The sequence below is a fragment of the Delphinapterus leucas genome, chromosome 12 (genome assembly GCF_059928025.1).
Source record: "Delphinapterus leucas isolate spDelLeu-1000000601 "Yukka" chromosome 12, BTC_Dleu_Yukka2, whole genome shotgun sequence".
Taxonomy (NCBI): Eukaryota; Metazoa; Chordata; class Mammalia; order Artiodactyla; family Monodontidae; genus Delphinapterus; species Delphinapterus leucas.
Window position 1 is genome coordinate 44,186,341 of NC_143140.1, and position 21,784 is coordinate 44,208,124.

Sequence of the window (21,784 nt, forward strand, 5' to 3'; positions counted from 1 at the left end):
CAATCCAACACTCTTCCCAATTTGAGGACAAAGGAAACTTACCACCTCAAAAACATTGGTGTCAATACTAGAGTCACCCTCGGTAGACAGGGGTCTTGGAAATCCTGGAAACATTTTGTAAAGATTAATACAACAATTATTTGTATGGAAAACTATTTTTTAAGTGGGTAATAAGTTGTGAAACTACAAGGCTGTATAATCTTTAAGCTATGAGATGTCGACATAATTGTTTTGAGATCAACCAATCAGACCACACATTTCGTGCTACCAGGTTATAATGAGTGTTCATTAAACATCATGATAACAACACCCTCCTTCTTTGCTAACAAAGGAGCATTCTCTTTATGTATCACTGATGACAGGTGGTGTGGCACAATTAAAGTCATCTACTCATTCCCTTTTTTCCTGACTTCTTTCAGAGCTGTCAAATGGTCAGAGAACATTTTTTCCTCCTCCTGATATTTCCTCTTTCCTTGCTTCTCCTTTTTTACCTTCCTCTGGGTTGAACTAGGGTTCCTCATGTGAGGAAATGTCTCCCTTCTGACCAGTCAGGCACTTTGGGCAATGCTTGACTTTTCCAGGTCACGTTGGGTGAGCTGCAGTCAACATTTATGGAGTGAAATTCCAATAGCTGGAGACATCTACCCACCTCCCAATACGACCAGTTTTTCCAGAGGAGCTATTTACTCACCTTGAAGAGCTAGACAATGGAGTGAACTCTTCCATGTGTGCATGTAAATCTGGAAAAATAGCCTACTTTTGGAATATTCTAAATACCTGCTTTTATTTGCATCTATTTTAATTTATTGGTGTTTCCTATGTCTGACTGGTTCTCTGTGATTTTAGGCAAGTCACTGAACCTTTGATTTACCATTTACTTATCTCTGAAGCATCACTGGTACAAATGAGGAACTTTAATTCTTTCACCCGATATTTATGAAACCCAAACTTTTGTGCATGATGCTGCATTTTGTGTTTTCGGAGTCACAGGACAGAACAGTGTCTGCTGCTGTTCCTTAGAATTTACAATCTAATTGGAAAGATGGACATTTACACATAAAAATAACACCAACAGAGCAAGGCCATATGTGATTATGCCCAGTAAGACAAATGTTGTATGTACAAGGATATTCACTGCAGCATTGTTTGTTATAACAACATTTGGGGAAACGTCTAAATGTCCATTAATACAGAAGACTGGTTAAACAAAACACGATCATCTATACAGTGGAATACTATGCAGCTAGTAAAAAAGAATGGGCTGGCTCTCCATCCACTAAAATGGAAGCACTCCAAAATACAGCTTTAAGAGAAAAAAGCAAGTGTGTAATAGTGTGTTCCATGCTACCATTTGTGAAAAAGACAAAAATAGGCATAGATGCAAAGTCTTATGTATGCATTGGATATCTTTGAACAGATATACAGGAATCTGGAAAAAGCAAATGGCTCTTGGGAAGAGATGGGAGGCTAAGGAATGGGGAAGGAGGAAGAGTCACCTTACCTTTAGCATCCTCTTGTCACTTGTGAATTTTCCAACCTGGTACATATATTATCAAATTTTTAAATAAAAATAATAATATTTAAGATGTGCCCTAATCCCTAACTGGAAGATCTACTGCTCTGATCCCTTCAAGTCAGTTCCCATCTGATGCTTCTAACATGTAGAGCAGGACAGAAGGGGTTTCTATAACCTAACATTCCATTAAACTTGGAGTTTTAGGGAACTGATTCAACATGATAATTTAAAAGGATGTGGGACATCGTTGAGGGAAGGAATTTGGGGAACACAGGAGAGCCAGCCATATGTGCCCTGAGTAGAAGGTTCTTTCTTCCCTGAGAACCTCTTCTGACTCTGTCACACTTGTGGGTGTCCTTTGTCACCTGGACACCTGTGGCCAAGAAGGGGACTGACAGCCCTGGCTCCTGTCGTAAGGAGGGTCACGTCTTCTTGGTTCTAAGTTCTTCCTGGCGCATTCCCAGAGGGTACGGCAGCTTATCAGAACTTTGTTGCCATTGGTAGTAACATCTCCTAGACCAGTAGAATCTCAGAGGCAGGAAGGACTCTGGAAACTCTCCTCAGTGCCCTCATCTTACAGTCAGGCCCCGGGGAAGACTGACCCGCCTATGGACACATCAGGCATCAGGCGCAGAGCTGGGATGGTGCCCTTGCTCTTCTAATTCTGAGTCCAGTGCTCTTTTTATGACACTACATAAAGCTACAGTCCCCTTGGATTTTCAGTTGGGGTGATTCTAAGGCCATGATAGCTGTTCCTCCAAAATGGACTGAACACTGGGAGGGCAAACTCAACAAGTCAGAGTCAGGGCTTCCCTAAGGCCAGGCTGCTGAGACAGGTTTCAGGGTGGGAATAAGGGGACCAGGAGATTCCCTCTTCCTGCTGGAGAGAAGGTGGGTGATCACACAGACTCCCAGCCAACAGCCAGACAGGTAGTCTTCAGGATATATACCCACCACTCCCCCCATGGATCAAGTCCAACCTAGAAGCTTCAGCATGAAAAAATCTTCACCCCAAGATGTAACGTACCAATTTTGATCAGTGATGGGTTATATAAAACTTCCTACAGTCTCAGGTCTGGAAACCATACTATAGGAGCAAAGCAGTAAGGAAAATAGACAAATTTGTCCTTTTTTTTTTCTGTTGGAAAAAGAAAACCTCAGTCCTTGGACTAACTTTAAAAAACATAATAAGGGCTAAATGTGCTCCTCCATTTGGTACCACTTCTCTTCCTGCTATTTGTATGGGTCCCCTGTGTCTATGGGATCAAGCTAAGTCTCTGGGCATCAGAGTCCACTGGGTTGGGTCGGCAAATGGCTCATCACTCCTGGGCGCTGACCTCTAACCCTACTGAGAGTCTCACCTGTGCAGCTCTGACGGCTTTTACTTTCTATTTACTAAAATAAATTTCCTCCTTGATGATGACTTCAGAAAATGGACTCTGGACTTGGAGTTTATAAAGACAAGAACCAGCTTATCTCCGTCCTGGCCATGAATCACTGCCTCTTCCCACCCAGTTCCACAGACACCTGAGTTAATTTAGTCTCATCTAATTCCTCCTGCTGTTCTCAGCGGGACTTCCACCAACTCGGCAGCATGAGTCAAAACGGATCATCCAACTGCTTAACGAATGAAGGTATTTGTTTGGAGCTGAATGTTTACAATGAAAACCACCAACTATCTTGTTTTTTTCGTGTTGGGACAGCCCGGAAGCTGAGCTCCAGGGAGAGAGCCTCTCCATTCCTGCCTAGAAGATGGGGGTCTTCTGATTTCTTGGCTTGTTTGGCTTTCGTTGAAAGGTTCGAAAGTTCTACCCTATGTCCAGTGTCTCAGGTCTCGATGAATAAAAAAAGTGTCAGCACCTAAGTTAATCTTTATTCTTCGTTTCCAGCCACAGCTCAAGGGTTTTGGTGTCTGTCTTTGGAAATGACTCAACTAACAAAAGGCGGTGGGGGGGGCGGGAACTGCACCACTGAATTAATTATGCTGCAACTTCAGGCTTTGTCCTGATTCATTTACTGAATCGTGTTTAATTAACAACTCAAGACGGCACTTCCTTGCAGTTGAGTTTGTGTTTCATGAGATCATAAAATTAAAGAAAAAGTCTGCCACAGTCATTGCTCACCAGCCCTTGGCCCTTGCCTGACCCCAGCTGCTTTCATTCCTGAGTTCTCTCTGGCACTCCCCCGTCTAACTAGGAAAGTCTCCCAGTAGGGGCAGTGAGTGCTTGCCACTTCAGAAGTCACCTTCGGAGCACTGTCCTTGTCGCCTCTGTTCCCATGACTTTTTCCACTCTCGCTCTCTTCCTCTGTCTTCTCTGAATTTTTATTTGCCAGATACTGGTGGATCGTTAAGCTGCCATCACTATTTACATACAGTTCTGTTTTAGCTAACGGTCATTTTACGAATAGACACAAATAGTCACAAAGTACCTCCATGGCCTCGCTCCTTCACCGCCATTTTTACCATCCCTTTTTCTCTTTTTTTCCTTTGCCTGAAGCAGGAAGAAGGTAGGGGAGAGGGAATTTACTCTTGTTCTAACCTAGAACCAGTCTTCAGCCCTGGCTCATTTTTCTCCCTGACTAAAAATAAAAGTTCAAAAAAGATAAAATAAAATAAAATAAAATAAATAATGAATAAAAGTTCAAGTTTACCAAATGCTTTACCAACACCAGCTCATACAACTCCCAACAACTGTGTGCTTGTCCTCATTTTACCATGGAGGTGGTCTGGCTCTTAATGCTGTGCTCACCCTGCCTCTCACCGCCTATGTGCTGCCCAATCAACTCTTGGCCAATTAAAACACACCCCCACACACACTTCAATTTAAAAATAATTCCTCTGATGTAATTTGGATCCATGGATATTAACTCCCTTCAATAAGCTGACATCTTTGAGCCTAGGCATTGTCTACAGTGGTGAAGTCTGGAGTGGAAAACACTAAAATGTTGATAAAGGGGGGGAAAGAAACAACATAAAGCTCAAAATATAAGACAGAAATGTTATTTTTACCAACACCATGTAAGTTATTTTGATAAGACCTTATCCATTGAGAATACTGGCCTCTGATCCACCAGAAAGGGTCTCATAAAAGTTCAGTGCTAAAATCCAGCCCTCGGCTTGTTAGCTGAGCCCCTCATCTAGAGTCATTTACATTCTACTCACTCTTATTTTCTACACAATTCTAAAGGGGCCAGGGATCTTCTTATCAGTCCATAGTAGAAGACTAGAGACCGCAAATCAAAAGGCAAAGCCAGAGGGAAAGACGCTAGAAACCTGCTTCCTAGAGTGGGTAGAAGAGGTGGCCGACACCTGAGTAGGAGGAAGAGGTGCTTTACAAAGGAGCACACGTAGACCATTTAGTGTAGGAGGTGAGAGCTCCACCCGCAGCTACCCTGACATCAAGAAACAGAGTAACTGTTCATCATCACATCCCTAGGTCACCAAGACGAGGACTGACCACGACCAATTATAACACGACGAAGAGGTTCACAACCTTGTCAAGGAATCCCTATACATAATGGTTAGAGTTTTACTGCCTGAAGGATATCAGTAACACCAAGATAGCAAAAATGACTCACTCCCCAAGATTTCTGGTTGGCCAAGTTTTACTTTGTGTGTTTACATGCAAGTTATCCCAGAGATAAGCCACAGTGTCACTCTTAAACTAGTTTCTGATGACCATATTTTTATATCATCCAGTGACAAGTCCTCAGATTATGTAACAATAATTACCCTTAATGCCATGAGTGTCTAAAGCATGTCTGACTATTTCAAGAGACTCTGCATTTCTGATAGTACAGGTTTCATGAATGATTCTGGCAAGAGCTGGAGTCAGCCCGGACTGTGGTTATTTTGCATACATGAAAAGTCTGGTCATCTCTTTGAAGGGCCTGGACTGTGTCCAAAGATCCCTTCCTTTTTGCATAATGGGGCTTTACTTCCTGGATTACAAAAATATTATTTTACTAAAGAGAAAAGAACTGGATTTGTGGCATACTTTTGTACAATAATTTAACTTAATTTCCCGTGTTCAAAATGCACCTGTCGGTTATGAGCTGACTAAATGAAATAATATATTTCAAAATCAACAGAATATTTTTATTCGCTCTTCCAACCTACATAGACTCAAAAGCCCAACATCATCACCGCCCCAGTCTCTGGTTAAAGAGCATTCTAAGCCTTTCTATTATGGAAATTTCCAAGCATCTATAAAAGTAGAGACAATGGTATAATGAACTTCCATGTACCCATCATCCAGCTTCAACTTTTCTGTTTTTTGTCAGTCTTAAAGAGTACACATTAGGACTTCCCTGGTGGCACAGTGGTTAAGAATCCGCCTGCCAATGCAGGGGACACGGGTTCAAGCCCTGGTCCAGGAAGATCCCACATGCCATGGAGCAACTAAGCCCGTGCGCCACAACTACTGAGCCTGTGCTCTAGAGCCCACAAGCCACAACTACTGAGCCCACATGCCACAACTACTGAAGCCCACGCGCCTAGAGCCTGTGCTCCGTCCACAATAGGAGAAGCCACCACAATAAGAAGCCTGCACACCGCAACAACGAGTAGTCCCTGCTAGCTGCAACTAGAGAAAGCCCGCGAGCAGCAACGAAGACGCAACGCGGCCAAAAATAAAAATAAATAAATTAAAGAAAAAAAAAAAGAGTACACCTTAGTTTCACCTACATGAAACTCCTTCTATTTTCATTTTCCAGTAGGCTGGAAATATTTGGGGTTGGCCTCCAGCAGGGCAGAGCAGCCACGCATCCAACTACAAGGGTGATTGGGAGCATGTCAAAGGCTCTTTACCCCCCAGATGATGACTGCCATCATTGGTACTGACATTCCTGGTGCTAACCATTGCGCCTTCTCTCTCTCTCTCTCTCAAGTTCTGTTTCAAAATGCCCTCCTGCTGGGAAATTCCTAAAAATCTTGTTAATAATTGGTTTTATCAAAGTAAGTTGGTTTTTATCAAGTGATTTTTTTCTAGAAGAGAAGACTTGGAGAGACAGTCTAACATCCCTGTAGTCTGGAGATACACAGGGCCCCTGAAATGGTGAAAGAAAATAGAATAATGTGAGGTAAAAAAGACAAATTCACAGGGCCACACAGGATTAGCCCTGGTAGTATTTCCTCTAAGAGAATGCCTTGGAAAAAATTCATAATTGAAACATTTTTATGACCAATAATCAGGGTTTGGGAGTAGTAAAAAGGATAGTCCTTTTGTCACTTTAAAAAAATAGCTTAAAGCCACACCGTTTACAAATACTTTTTAGTTAAGGTGAAATGACATTCAAAAGTTTCCAGCCACCTCATTTTGAGCAGCTGTGACAACTGGCTGGTCACCTTAGGAAGAATCATTTTGGTGGTCCTTTTCACTTATGTACTGTGAGAAACGGTTAGTAGGACTTTGTGTGTGTGTGTGTGTGTGTGTGTGTGGCTTGACAAAAGTGGTCCCCCTTTGGGAATTCCCTGATGGTCCAGTGGTTAGGACTCAGCGCTTTCAGTGTTGAGGGCCCGGGTTCAATCTCTGGTTAGGGAACTAAGATCCTGAAAGCCACACGGGGCGGCCAAAGGAAAAATTAAAGTGGTCCCTCTTTATATATGTTTTAGGACATCCCTGCAGCAGGGAGTGGACACGTTGTCAGGACTGCCAGAGGAAAGAGACTGAGTTCTTAGTTGTTGTTCTTTGAGGTTCAGTATCATAAGAACATTTCTGATGGATTGATGTAGCCTGGATTGAGGTCAGCTGGTGAAAAAGGATCCTAGCATTCCACCCTGTGCCTGCCCTACCCCTGGCCTTGCGAACTCAGCGGGTGTGATGAAGAGTTTGAACTGGTGACCCAGGCTTGGGTCTGTCTTGTTCAGGAGAAAGTGGGTCTGGGAGCAACCATACATCCTGACAGCTCTGCAACCAGCAGCAAGACCAGTAAGCCTCCTGGTTCTTAAAATTATCACAGGAAGAGACAGACTTATAGGCAGGAAGGAAAGACAGACTCATAGGCAGGATGGGGGCTCAAATCTTATCAATTTTAATGTTAAAAGAACTGTGATTATTTTGTAGCTCAAACTGGTAAAGCAGAGCATAAGTTTCTAGGAAAAAGATTCTAGGGAATTTTATTCATGGGTTAATTATTTTATCTATAGTGTGAGTTTGTAGTACATTTTTGTTTTCTTTCTTATTCTTTTTTTGGTTCTTTTGAAGTCCACCTTTTCCTCAATAAAAATGCATTGTTTTCTATTTAGAAAATATAAGGACAGTAGGAGTTTTCGTTTTTTCACCCAATTATCTTGCTAGGGTGGAATCCGCCTCTCCCACCGGGTCACCTGTCTCCCCCTCCTCCTTCCCTCTGCTTTCCTTCCCTCTGGAACACAAGAGAGCCTCTCCTAGAGGTGGGCTCTGACTACCAACAAACTCTAGAAAGTTCCAGAGGACAGCAGGATGGGCAGTTTGGCTAGCAGACAATAAGCTTTGAGGAACAGGGATAGCAGAACACCATCTCCGGGAAGATGAGGGGGCGGACTGACAGCCGGGGGAAGCGAGAGATGGGGGTTGAGGGAAGGGTCAGGGCGGTCACTCTCCACAGCGGTTCGCAAATGTCCCCGGGGGCACTCACACAGAGTGCAGATTTCTGGGTCTCACCCCAGCCCCAGACCTGGTTTGGAAGATTCGGGGTGAGGCCCAGGAATCCCCAGGTGATTCTGGCCTGCGGGTAGCCTGAGGGACTCTCTTTAAAATCTGCGGCAAGAGAGGGAGGAGATATGGGGATGTATGTGTACGTATAGCTGATTCACTTTGTTGTAAAGCAGAAACTAACACACCATTGTAAAACAACTATACTCCAATAAAGATGTTAAAAATAAATAAATCAATAAATACAAAATAAAATCTGCGGCAAGGCCGGTAAGTCCACCTGAAGAGGAAACCAAGCTGGGGTTTCGTAAGATGGTGCTCACTGTAACTCAGGAACCGCCTCCCAGCAGCGAGCAAGAAACTCACTGGCCCTGGTTCCACAGAAACTCCCCGTGGACTTGGATGACGTAATGGGGTGATGACGACAGTGTCACGCTGGTTCCTGCTCCACACGCTCCTGGCTGACAACCTGGCAGGACACCGTGACTTTGACGGGCAACATCTGCCAAACTCCCCTGGTGATATGCTCACTTTCCTGATGCCTTCTGGGTGGAGTCTGAGCCACACAAAGGGGAGGAGCCATCACTTCACCTTCAGTGACTGTCACCCTCCCTTCTGGGGGCAGGGTCTTGCTAGAAGGTCTAAAAAAATATATATTTTAAAAATTTATTTTAATAAATTTATTTATTTTTGGCTGCGTTGGGTCTTCGTTGCTGCGCGTGGGCTTTTCTCTAGTTGTGGCGAGCGGGGGCTACTCTTTATTGTGGTGCGTGGGCTGCTCATTGCGGCTTCTCTTGTGGAGCACGGGCTCTAGGCGCTCGGTCTTCAGTAGTTGTGGCATGTGGGCTCAGTAGTTGTGGCTCGCGGGCTCTAGAGCACAGGCTCAGTAGTTGTGATGCACGGGCATAGTTGCTCCGTGGCATGTGGGATCTTCCCACATCAGGGCTCGAACCCGTGTCCCCTGCATTGGCAGACGGAATCTTAACCACTGCGCAACCAGGGAAGTCCTATACATATTTTTTAGTGTGTTGCTCCTCAAAGTGCTCTACTGAGTACAATCATATCTACAGTATTGACAAGAATTCACAGGAAGTGTCCTACCGTTGACGCTTTGCACAAAGCCTGGCAGGGGTCCCTGGACTCTCTCTTGCTGCTCTGCCAGGCATTTCTGAATCCTGAACCACTGAGCACTGACACAGAAAAGCACCGAGTCCATGGCTGGAAAGAGGCTGCCTGCCCCTGATATTTTGTCACCAATAAGCTCTGCCTGGAATTCCCTGAGCACCGACTCCTGCTCAGCCACGTGGCGGGGGGGGGGGGGACTTCCTGGGGAGGTAACCACATGACTGTCCTCCGGGAGCCTCCACTGGAGGTGGAGATCAAAGGCTTAAGGAGAGCTGAGATAGGCTTCTCCAGCCTCTGTACTTGACCTTCATAGTTTCCAGGAAAACCATGATTTGTGTAATTATTTCCTCACTAGACAGTAGACTCCAGGGGGTAGGAATGGAGTCTGTCTGCATCTTCAAAGCCTAGGAGAACTCAAGGCACATGCTCAGCCTTCAGTCCCTGGCTGAGGAATGAACAAATGACCCACCAGCTGGCTGAACCGTTTGCGGAGTGCTGGGAAGGGAAGTGAGAGGCGGAACCAGAGACCAGAGTGGGGGACTTAGACAACAGAAGCTCATGGAAAGTTTCTGAGCACAGGATCACATGCAGCCTTCCATGTTTCAGGAAGATGAACATGGGGCGAGGTTGATGGACAGGAGAAGGGGGGTGTGCAGGAGGCCACCCCAGGAGGAAAGCATCGCCCTGGACCTCCTGCCTCCCCTTCCCCAGGAGCTGTCACAGAATCGGGAGTCCCATAGGTGGGTTTTCAACTACTACTGCATTAGAAGGGATAACACCACTGGAGCTGTTTTTTTTGTTTGTTTGTTTTTGCGGTACGCGGGCCTCTCACTGTTGTGGCCTCTCCCGTTGCAGAGCGCAGGCTCAGCGGCCATGGCTCACGGGCCCAGCCGCTCCACGGCATGTGGGATCCTCCCGGACCGGGGCACGAACCCGTGTCCCCTGCATCGGCAGGCGGACTCTCAACCACTGCGCCACCAGGGAAGCCCTGGAGCTGTTTTTAATACACCAAAGAAATGGGGTTGCATGGACGCATCTATGGTGATGTTGAGAGCCGTATCGGTCCACCTGGAGTTAAGGAAGCATGGCTTGGCGGTACATGCCTCTGTCAGGACTTCAAGTATCCTTTGGCTCCTAGAAGAGCTCATTTTCCAGACACACGCTCCAGCGCCCTGAGTCAGTGGGTGCACACCTCACTCTCGTGGAATATTTTACTCACTCCGGCTGAACAGATGATCGTTCCGGCTCTTACAATATTGGGCCTAATACTAGTCACAGTAATAAACACGTTTCTCGGGGGCCACTGCATGGATAGCAATTAAAGCCTAAAAGAACACAGTCTCCAGGGACCTACAATGCAAGCTAATCAGGCAGTTAGGGAGGATTTTTTTTTTTTTTAACTTTCCCCCTTAATCCCATCTTCACTGTGTGGGTGGAAATCACCCCTTGAGGGGGTCAGCCTTAAGGCCACATTCTCGAGCTATTTCAAAAGGGCTAAGGGGTGGCGTTGGGGGCCCAGGAGCCCTGTGAAGTAATGGCTGGTGCCTGAGATAGTTTCTTTTCGAGAGGATTTGGGTGGAGGTGGCTAGTCTACCAAAACACTGCTTTGTTGCTGCCGTCGCTGTTTCTTACTCCATAATTCGTGGCAATCCTGCCATGGGGGGAGGCTGGAAAAAGACAAAAGAAAAGGGGAAATGTGTGTGGGAATGTGGTAGTGAGTGAATGGAGGAACAAGAGATTAAAATAGGAAGGCAAAGAGCAAGGGGAAATGGAAAGGATAAGGAAAATATAAAAATAGCCAGAAAAGTTGGTAAATAAATAGTATCAGCGTAAATAGAATCATGGCATATGGTAGCCAGCCCAGACCAGTGCGACCCAATAGAAATGCAATGCGAGCCACAGGTATAATTTAAAATTTTCTACTAGCCACTTTAAAAAAGGTAAAAAGAAACAGGCTAAAGAATTTTAGTATTTTCTTTAACCTAATGTATCCAAAATGTCATTTCAACATATAATCAATCTAAAAATTACTAATGAGATATTTGAGGGGTTTTTTTGCTGTTGTTGCTCTAAGTCTTAGAAGTCTGCTGCTTTACCCTTACAGCATGTTTTTCTGCGAACGAGCCACGTTGCCAAGGTAGCTATTGGCTGCCATAGTAGACATCACAAATGGAGCCCCTCTGGGAAGATGCTGGGGTGTCACCAGGCTGTGGACACTGTGGGCAGCTACATGAGGAGGCCCCTCTCGGGCACTAACCACAGGAATTTAGTACTGGGCTCCAAAGTAAGGGACAATGTCCAATGCTTGCCCCTCCCGGTGCCAGCTGAGCAGAATAAATGCTCTTCCGGTTGAGAAGAAATGTTGGGGCAGAGGGAGGTGAAAGCCTCTATTGGTTCAGAGATTCTGAGATTTTGTAAATCTAAGTCATGTTGTTAGGAGTTTGGGTGGTCAGGGAAGAGAATGACAGGCCCAGGCAGAACCAAGAGAGGAAGAGGAAATGAGGTCGGTGAGAAGGGATTTGCTACACCAGAGTTAGCGGGGAGGGATTGCTGACTTTGGGGCTTCCTTAGAGATGATCCTGTCTACCTTGGGCTGGAGAGCTTGCCAAGGAAGGAAGGAGCCACCAACTGCACCAGAGAGACTTATCCTTAGGGATGAAAGTAATGTCACTCAACAACCCAAGGGGAAGTGCAGGCTAGTGGGCCTCCTTTGGCACAAAGACCCAGCTGGGCCACATGGCCAGTGCCCTGTCTCTAGCCACGAGGCCTTGGGGGGCTGGGGGTGTAAATAGAATTTGAAATAACACATTATAAAACGATCCAAATTATGTCAGGTGACTCTAAGTGATTAAATTCAAAGCGACAGAGAGGTGGGTAATGGGCAGTGGCTGCCTGCCTCCCCCACTGTCTGTATCACTGAAATGAATCAACCTTGAGACTGAGTAATGCAGGGCAGGGCAGGGCCATCCCACTTGGGCTGCTGCTTCCTAAAGAGAACTGGGATCTTTCCCACATTTCACAGGTTCAGCCAGGGGATCTCGCCACAGGTAAAAGTGCTGCTTCACGCCCTGAAGCCACAAGATCTGCCCTCTGCTGCTTGGAAGGAATTTTCCGTTAAAGGCCACAGTGTGAAGTGATGCTTTAGAATTAGGCCTTTTAAAATGAACGTAGAGTTCCAGGGTCACAAGACATTGACCGCTGTGACAGAGAGACTTTGGGTCAAGTGTCAGCCTATAAGCTGTGAAGATGGCACACGGTGTGGGCCTGGCAGGGCACGACCCACTGGGTTCCTCCAGGGCCAGGGGTCCATTAGCACATTCAGACAGCTGGTACGTTTAGGCAGCTGTTGGGTTTCAGGCCAATTTCTAAAGAAATTATACATATTTAGGCTTTGGGGGTTGGAAAATGACCATTTGACTGACTTCTTGAGAGCCCAAGGGAGACTTCGCAGTCTTGCGGTGTGGGGCAGTGCCACCCAGAGGCCCACCCCAGCCATGTTAGCGATGTACCCATTCCAGGCCAGCTTGCTTGAAAGCCACACATCTGGCAAACAAACAGGAGGGAAACATGTTCATCCTGGGTTGGCTCCAGTCGTTTCTCTCCCACGGAGGAAATGGCCCACTCCCAGAGTTCAAAGCTTCCCGGCTGCTTGGAAGCTGGGACGATGTGTATCGGCTTACTGGGCTCTCTCTGCTCCGATTCTGAAAGCCCGGACACCGAGGACAGGTATCTGCTAAGTGACGGTAAAGAATGAAGTCCGAGGCTGGCAACGAAGGAGTAAGGCAGGGGAAGTCTTGCTCCAGGGAGGCTGGCTGACCCGACAATTATTTTTTATGACATGGCGTATATTATGTTGATGGTTTCATTTCTGGTTATTACCTTCTATTAAAAAGCATCTTGAGTAAGATGATTATGGGGGCATCTGACTCCCACCTCAGGAATCTACTCTCAAATATTCAGTGAACTGTTGTTTTTCCTGGACATATTATTATGATTGTTCTTGTTATGGTTGTGATTATGGAAACTGCTAGTTGTCAAAGGGCTCTTTTTATTAGCCATTGCTCACAACCCCATTGCTTTGAGGTAAACAGGGCACGGAGAGGTTAAGGACCCCAGGAAGTTGTCTCCTGGCCAGGGCCCGCTCCTGGACTAGAGGGCCAGCATTTCGCTGGGGCCAGGGATGCCAGAGGGGGTCCCTCTCCTGCCCTCCCCAACCGCCCTGCCAGGAGCAGTCTTGGGAACTGTGAACAAATGAAGAATATGCCCAGAGCGGTGTCACTTCTCCTCGTTCTGGGTCCAGCTCCGGTGCCACGCTGGTGCTGGAGGTTTGCCATGGATCTCCTGAGCTTTTGACTTGAGTGGCTAGCCTAGTGGCAGACAGGATGGCCTAGGTTGGCCGCATTCCAAAATGAAGAGTCAGAGCTTAGAACCACAAATGCCCCTGAATCCTGAATTGGAACTAAAACACTACGGGCCGTTGTCACCTGGCTGTCCCACCAGTGCCTCAATCCATGGGTCTAAATCGGATGTATTATCTTAACCCCAAGCCAAAACTTGGCGTCTCCTGAATTCTGTCAGTGGCATCTCTCAGTTACCCAGGAGAAAAAGACTTAGATTTCTAAATAATCTAACTTTTTAAATTATAAAATTATACACTTATTGCAAAAAAATGCAGAAGCTTATAAAACAACTAAAAATACGCCCTGCAGCCCCAACTCCCCATCCCGCTCCTCCCAAGTACCGGTGTGTGTGTCACTCAACACTTTGTTCTCCGCAACCAAAACCAAGTTTCTTTTGTTGTGGCCACCATCTTTGACCCTACCCTTGCCTGCATCAACTCCCCCTAGTTTTTCCTTTATGTTTCTCATATCTTTCCATCCAAATTCCTACTGACCTGTGCTCAGAGTATCAGTGTTCCACAGGGAAATGAGAGAGGGCATTGGAACGGAGAGACTTAGGTCTCCATTTCTCCACTTGAACAACTGACTTTCCTTCTTTGAGTTTCAGTTTCTTTATCTGCTCAAAGGGAACAATAACATCTGCCTTTTGAGGTTGATAAAAATGGATAAAGTTGTAAAGTGCTAGGACATAGTAGGTGCTTAATAAATGTCCACAATTAATATTCTCTTCTGAGTGGCCTTGCTGAACACTCATTTCAGTTCCCTCCAAGTTAGCCTGCATACCATGGTTGGATTCATCTTTCTTAAAACACTCCTTTTATTTTGAAAGTCTCTTGCTCATACCCTTTAAAAGGCTTCCCACTGTTTATAGTGCTGGTGACAAATTGTCTTTAACTCACACCTCAGTTCTAGTTGATTAGTAGTGTCTGCTTGAGAGGTTGCCCCGGGCCTGGTGGGAGAGAGTATCTGCTCCGAGAGCAAAGGCAGGGAGTAGCAGGCAGCCCTGACCTGCAGAATAGAGTCCGACCTTACTTCATGTCCTCTACCCCCTGGAGGATTCCCTCCTTACAGGCGCCGTTCCTCCCTCTGGACTGGTCTCCTGATGTACCACACATACCGTAGATCCTCTGCCACTGAAATCTGCCCCCCCAGATCTTGCTGCAGCTGGCTGACTTCCCATCACCTGAGCTCACGTGCTATGTCCCCAAAGAGGCCAAGCACTTTTTATAACACTGCCATTGGTTTTCTTCGTAGCACTTCATCTCTGTCGGAAGCAGTCCTCTTGATTTGTTTTCATGTTTATTGTCTGTCTCCCCCACAAAAATCTGAGCAACTGAAGGCAGGGACTTTCTCTTATTCACTGTGTGTCCCAAAAGCCTAGACCTGGTCTGGCACCAGTGGGAGCTCAGCGCTGGGCGCTCATCGAGCCCAGGGCTCCTTCCGTGACCGAATCCTGTCTTCGCAAGCAGATTGTGACTGGAGGCCAAGGACTGGGTCTGACTTTTCTTGGTGCCCGCCACATGTTGTCCAGCCTGCCATATTAAATGTGCTCAGTAAATCCTGGATTGGCTGATGGCTATGGCCTTCAGGGGGAATTTTACTAAGGCATGTGCTCCCATGAACTGCACCAGATTCTGTGCTCAAAGGCTGTAGGTCGCACCTGTGGCCAATCTGCCTTATACAGGCCACTTGGCACGCCTGCCGGCTATTTCTCTCAGGACTTTCTCCTTGGTAGTTCTCACAAAATCACTTGTTGCTGAGTTTCCTGTTTCCCAGAGATACCTGATAATGTGCTGGTTACCTGCGCCATTTACATCTTGACTTCTGGTCTTCTACTTTCTGTCTAACATCATGTGTCTGCAGGAATGAAAGCATCCAAAGGGCTTAGAATATTAAAATCCACCCTGCAGAGGAATAGCACGGACCTTAGAGAATGCTGCAGAACAGAAATGGTGGGTAACATGGAATGAACAATCTTTTTTTGCCAATGTGAGCTAACTTCCAAAGAACAAATGATGAAAGATTATTAAGTCCCCTGTGTTTAAATATATTTTCATTGGTCATTTTTCTACTCCCTGTCATATTGTTTTAATTGAAGTTTTTTTCTCCAGTTTATGTCTGAGATCACATAACATCAACACTGAAGAGCACATTCTGAAGGAGAAATGTTTTCATATTCTGCCACCCTAACAACTGCTTTCATTTTTCTCTTGTTTCCTCCCAATCTTTCTGCATATGCGTATTTTTTCACATAGTTATAATCAGACATTTTTGAGAAAGATAAACGTTTCACTGCTAAAGCCAATAATAATAAATGTAAGAAAGCACCAAATAGGGCTTCCCTGGTGGCGCAGTGGTTGAGAGTCCGCCTGCCGATGCAGGGGACATGGGTTCGTGCCCCGGTCCGGGAAGATCCCACATGCCGCAGAGTGGCTGGGCCCGTGAGCCATGGCCGCTGAGCCTGCGCGTCCGGAGCCTGTGCTCTGCAATGGGAGAGGCCACAACAGTGAGAGGCCCGTGTACCACCCCGCCCCCCCCCAAAAAAAAAGAAAGCACCAAATAGTTTTACTTTCTATAATAATATGCTCATTTTCCCCCCAAAAGTCTAGGTTTTTCATTGTTGGCCTTGAACATAGTCCAGAGGTATAAAATATCAAGGAAGAAAATAATGGAAACGTCTGGTAAAGGATGCCCATACCTATACTGAAAGACATTTTACTTGTTCCTGGCTTAGACACATTCCTACGGGTTGCGAAAGGTAAAACACTTCACCCTGCCCCAGTTATCACAGAATTGGCTTCCATGGGTTGAATGCCTGGAGACGATATAAGGCAATCCTTATTATTTGCAGATTCTGTATTTGCAAATTCATCTACTTTTTAAGATTTATTTGTAATCCCAGGATCAATACTCTTGGTGCTTTTGTAGTCATCTGCAGACACACACTTGTGCAGTGCAGCAAAAATTTTGAGTCACCCAATACGCACACTTCAGCTAAAGTTGAACAAGGCAACATTGTCTCCTTGTTTTGGCCCTGACACTGTAAACAAGTGACTTTTCGCAGTCATTTAATTCCATGTTATGTGCCTCTTGTACTTTTTGTTAGTGATTTCACTGTTTAAAAAGGCCCCAGGCACAGTGCTGAAGAGCTGCCTAGTGTTCCTAAGTGCAAGAAGGCTGTGATGTTCCTTACAGAGGAAAATATGTGTTAGAGAAGCTTCATTCAGGCATGAGTTACAGTGCTGGAGTGCTGGCTGTGAGTTCAATGTTAATGAATCAATTTCTATTAAATCAGGTGTCTCTAAACAGAACCACACATAACACAAAGTTATGCATTGATCAGTTGATGAAAATGTTGTGACCAGAGGCTGGCAGGACCCTAACTCTGTATCTTCTCTAGGGCAGTGGTTCCATACTCATGAATTCAGTATCCCTAGCAGTCATAGAACATAACCACCACAAGGAACGAGAACTGACTCTGTAAACTTTTGTGTGCATTGGCATTTTTTTGAGGAAGATGACTTTTATCAAATTCCCAAGGGGGCATTAAAACAGGTTTAGTCATTGCATCACATCTTCTATTAGAAGAGAAATAATGCTGGTCCTCTTGAAAAACCATGGGAGTGTTTTCAGATGACTGGATGGATCAGCCCCCAGATGGTCCCGGCCGTCATCTCGGTCCATGCTCGTCCCAAGGGAATGAAAAGCCAGGGTGTTCTAGGCCAAGCAAAATCAGTCATGTTTCATAGACTTGGAATGTAGAGGTACTCTGAACCAGCTTGGAGGAATGGTGTGTTTTAGAACCCTAAAGAAACAGTGCTCTCATTTGCTCCTGTCATCTACAGGAGGTGTCCTTTTAGTAAAGACAAACCAATATGTAAAATGTAAGAACATAATAACAGCTGCTGTTCATTGAATGCTTATTAGGAACTAGTATTATTGCAGGTAACTCTTTTTTTTTTTTTAAACTTCAATCATTCTTTGGCAAAGACTAGTCCTTTGTTTTATTAATTTATATATTTATTTTTGCTGTGTTGGGCCTTTGTTTCTGTGCAAGGGCTTTCTCTAGTTGCGGTGAGCAGGGGCCACTCTTCATCGCGGTGCGCGGGCCTCTCACTATCGCCGCCTCTCTTGTTGCAGAACACAGGCTCCAGACATGCAGGCTCAGTACTTGTGGCTCATGGGCCCAGCCACTCCGCGGCGTGTGGGATCTTCCCAGACCAGGGCTCGAACCCGTGTCCCCTGCATTAGCAGGCAGATTCTCAACCACTGCGCCACCAGGGAAGCCCTGCAGGTAACTCTTCCAACCATCCCAGGAGGGAGGGCATGACTAGCCCCAATTAACAGATGAGGAAAATGAGGCTCAAAGAGATCAAGCCGCTTACCAAGGTAACCCAGCTATGGCGGGAGGTGGGGCTGGGATTGGAGCTCAGCTCAGCAGAACTAAAAAGCCCACATTTCCAACCGCTGCCTCAGGGGGGTCATGACTTGTTTGCCCTGATCCTCCCCGCCAAGTCCTGTAACCACGAGGAGCCCCAGTGTGCTCGAGGTGTGATGCACTTTACTAACATCTGTTCTGATCACTTCTCAGAAGCCTATCGGCCACAGTGGAGAGAAGGGTGACGTTGCACTGCAAGGTGATGAACTGTAACTCTGGCTCTTCTCATACCATGTTGTGGTGGCAAATTCTAGGAGTTTCCAAAAATAGCATTGGGACTTCTGCTTTGCTAGAGAAGGGATTATTCTGACCTTTCGCCCAACAAGGCCCACCTCCTGAGGATGACAATTGCACTGCTTCACATGACATTTGGTTTCCCTCACATGTGGCCAGTCGGATTATACTTACAGGAAGTCAGAGAGAACCTCTAACCTCCTCCTGCTCTATTTTTTGCTTTTCATTCTCTTTCTCTTCTACTCCTCACCCCGCCTTTGGTTTCTTGAATCTCTGAGAATCTTCTTAACCCCCTCTCCCCCGCTCGCAGCCACAGTAAGTGTGCACTGGGGAACGTGTGTCCTGGGGAGGGAAAGGTGGCCAGGTGACACGGGCCTGGCTTCCACCCACTGAGCCACCCTCTCTGCCTCTCCCCCACTTCAGAGGTAGGATTGCCCCACCATCCAGTCTCAGCTTCTCGAGGGAGGGGCTGCCTGAAGAAAGTCCTCCCAATCTATAAAAACCAGGTGATCACTCACCTTCCGAGCACAGGCGTTGTGAGGATTAATTACTGTCCGTCAGTGCTTTGTGATGCTCGGATGAAGGCCTTTCTGTAGGTTAAGTCCTGTGGTCCTGTGTTTCTGAGCTTCCCTGCCCTGCGCACTCCACCACCGTGACTCTTCAGCTGGGAGGAATGTTATCAGGTTGATGAGGTACATGTGAAATAGGACCAATATTCAGGGCAGAGGCCCAAATTCCTAGCACAGGTTATGCAGAGCTGCGTCTTCTGGAAGGTGCTTGTTAAATATTGTTGGGGGGCAGGAGTCGGCCAGGTCCAGCCAAAGCCAAACACGACACAACAGCCTGCACACAACCTTTCAAACATGTGGTAGCATTTCAGAAATCCCTTCTTTCCAGCATCTATGCCTTGATGCTTGTAAAGTCCAACTGACTAAAGCAGTGTCTGTAAGTGGATTTTGATGGAAGTGGGAATGGCGTTGAGGGGTTCAAAGCACGGGCAACTAACATCATTGTGCGCGAGTCTCTCTCCGAGCCGAGCCAGCCTGGCTTTCTGTGTCCCGAGCATGGCAGCTCCACACAGACGCCCACCCAGATCCTGTTCTTCAGCTGCAAAGCTCCTCTGTGTGCTTCCTTCTTTCACCAAGAGCACCATCCCTGGGAAGAAATCCCCCATCAGGTGACTCAACTGGCCTCTCGGCCTTCCTAACACTTCTTGGGCAATTCTTTCACCATAAGAGATCCTGAAATATTTTCTACTTCCACTGAAACCTCTAATTACAGAGATTGTGGATGGGACTGTGGTCTCTAAATACCAAAGAGATGGAAGCCTGGGCTTTGGAGACTGGATGACACAGTTCAAATGCCTGTTCTACCACATACTAGCTGTGTGTCCTTGGGCAGGCCACTTAACCTCTCTGTGCCTTAGCTTCCTCATCTGTAGAAGTGAGCTCCTCAGCTGATGTGAGGGTTAAATGAGAGACTGTATGTAATCATGCCCGACATGCCGTAAGTGCTCCATTCATGTTAGCTCTGCCGAAAAAGGAAGAGAGGGATGGCTGTGCTGAGCGATGATTCTAGATTTGAGAAGCTACTTTTCTTTTGTATCACTTGGCCATGTGAATTATGCTATAGCTCATGCCAGAAAACTCCAGGGTGGGGTGGGGGTGATTTTTCTGGGATGTGCTTGCCTTACTTTCCCCATGACCTGTGGGTCGGATGCCTCTTCCGGAGTCAGCCTCACCGCTGGCGTCTCTCCTCTGGATGCTGTCTCTCCTCTGCTCTCTCCAGATGCTCCTGAATTCTTCAGGATAAAGCATCTGCTCAAAAGTACATGAGGAGAATCAAATCTGCTGTCAGTGCCCACCTCACCCGCCGCTGTGAGCAGGGCTGTGGCTTCACTCACGGGGCTGCTCTGAACTGAGAGGGGGCAGGAGAGGGTGGAACCCGAGGGTTTGCCGGGTTTTGCTCTGCTTTCTAGCTCCATTCCAGGCCAGGCCTGCATTCTCGATGCACATTTGACCTTCAATGTATTCTGAAGCTGCAATTTTAAAAAACGGAGCTATGTAATAAACTCACTATTTAATAAAAGAAATCCCACAGCACCTCAGGCCACAGCACTAGGCCACAGAGCGTGGTCAGGGGCGCACACAGTGTGTGGTGTTAGTTGGATCTCAGAGTCACCGAAGGGCGCTTCAAATGGTTTCTGAGGCTGTCCTCACAGCAGCAGTGGCCCCTTCAGGAGAGGCTGCACCCCCGGCTGTAGGATCAGATCAACCGTCCCTCCCAACCCCAAGGCCACACAGCCCCACCTTTGAGGGTTTAGACCTAGAACCAAGTAGTAGGTCTGTTGAGATGCCTCCTTTGGGGAACTAAGCTGGGAGAAGACAGCCAGCACAATGGTTTGAAGGTTTGCGTGCTCCCGAATTCATATGTTGAAATACTAATGCCCAGGGCAATGTGTTAGGATTGGGAGGTGCTTCGCTCATGAGGGTGGAGTCCTCACGAATGGGATTAGTTCTCTTTAAAAAGGGGCCTCCCGCAGTGGTTGGGAGTCCGCCTGCCAGTGCAGGGGACACAGGTTCGAGCCCTGGGCCAGGAAGATCCCACATGCCGCGGAGCAACTGAGTCCGTGCGCCACAACTACCGAGCCTGCGCTCTGGAGCTCATGAGCCACAACTACTGAGCCCACACGCCACAACTACTGAAGCCCTCATGCCTACAGCCCGCGCTACACAAGGGAGGCCAGCGTAACGAGAAGCCCACGCACCGCAACAAAGAGTAGCCCCCGCTCGCAGCAACTAGAGAAAGCACGCGTGCAGCAATGAAGACCCAACACAGCCCAAAATAAATTAAATTAATTAAATTAATTAAAAAAATAATAATAAAAATAAAAAGGGGCCTCCACACAGCCCCCACCCCTTCCGCCATGTGAGGACCCAAAGAGAAGTCTTCAAACTGGAGGATAGCCCTTACCCGGCCATGTGGGCACCCTGATCTCAGACTTTCAGCCTCCACCACTGGGAGCCATATATTTCTGGTGTTTATAAGCCACCCAGACTGTGGTATTTTGTTACAGCAGCTCAAAGGGCTAAGATAACCAGCAATGTCTGCACCCTCTGAGCCTCCGCTGAAAGAACATCTACCGATCCAAGAAGAGTTCTGTGCTTGGGGAAGAGAAATGCAGCACTCCACATTTGCATGTATTCACATAGAGCAATCATTTGTTTTCAGATTAGTTCTATCATTTCAGAAGGAAATTTTGGAAAATACAGAAAAGAACATGACACCACCTGAAACCTCACCACCCTGAATTACAAATGGCTATTGAGGAAGAAGCCAGGCTGCAGAGTGGGAAGGCCAGCCTCAAGCCTCATTCCCTAACCAGCTCTGTCATCTTGGACCAGTAGTTTGACTGGATCTCAGATTCGTCATCTGT

At 46.7% G+C, this 21,784-nt stretch overlaps 1 long non-coding RNA gene across 1 annotated transcript in view; it reads right to left on the reverse strand.

Moving 5' to 3' along the window:
- The window catches only part of LOC111164120 (uncharacterized), a 51,380-nt gene that overhangs the window by 24,237 nt on the left and 5,359 nt on the right, over positions 1-21,784 (reverse strand). The window contains exon 2 of the long non-coding RNA XR_002641935.2: positions 43-20,165. This is a non-coding gene — a long non-coding RNA (uncharacterized LOC111164120). The remainder of the gene's footprint in view (positions 1-42; positions 20,166-21,784) is intronic.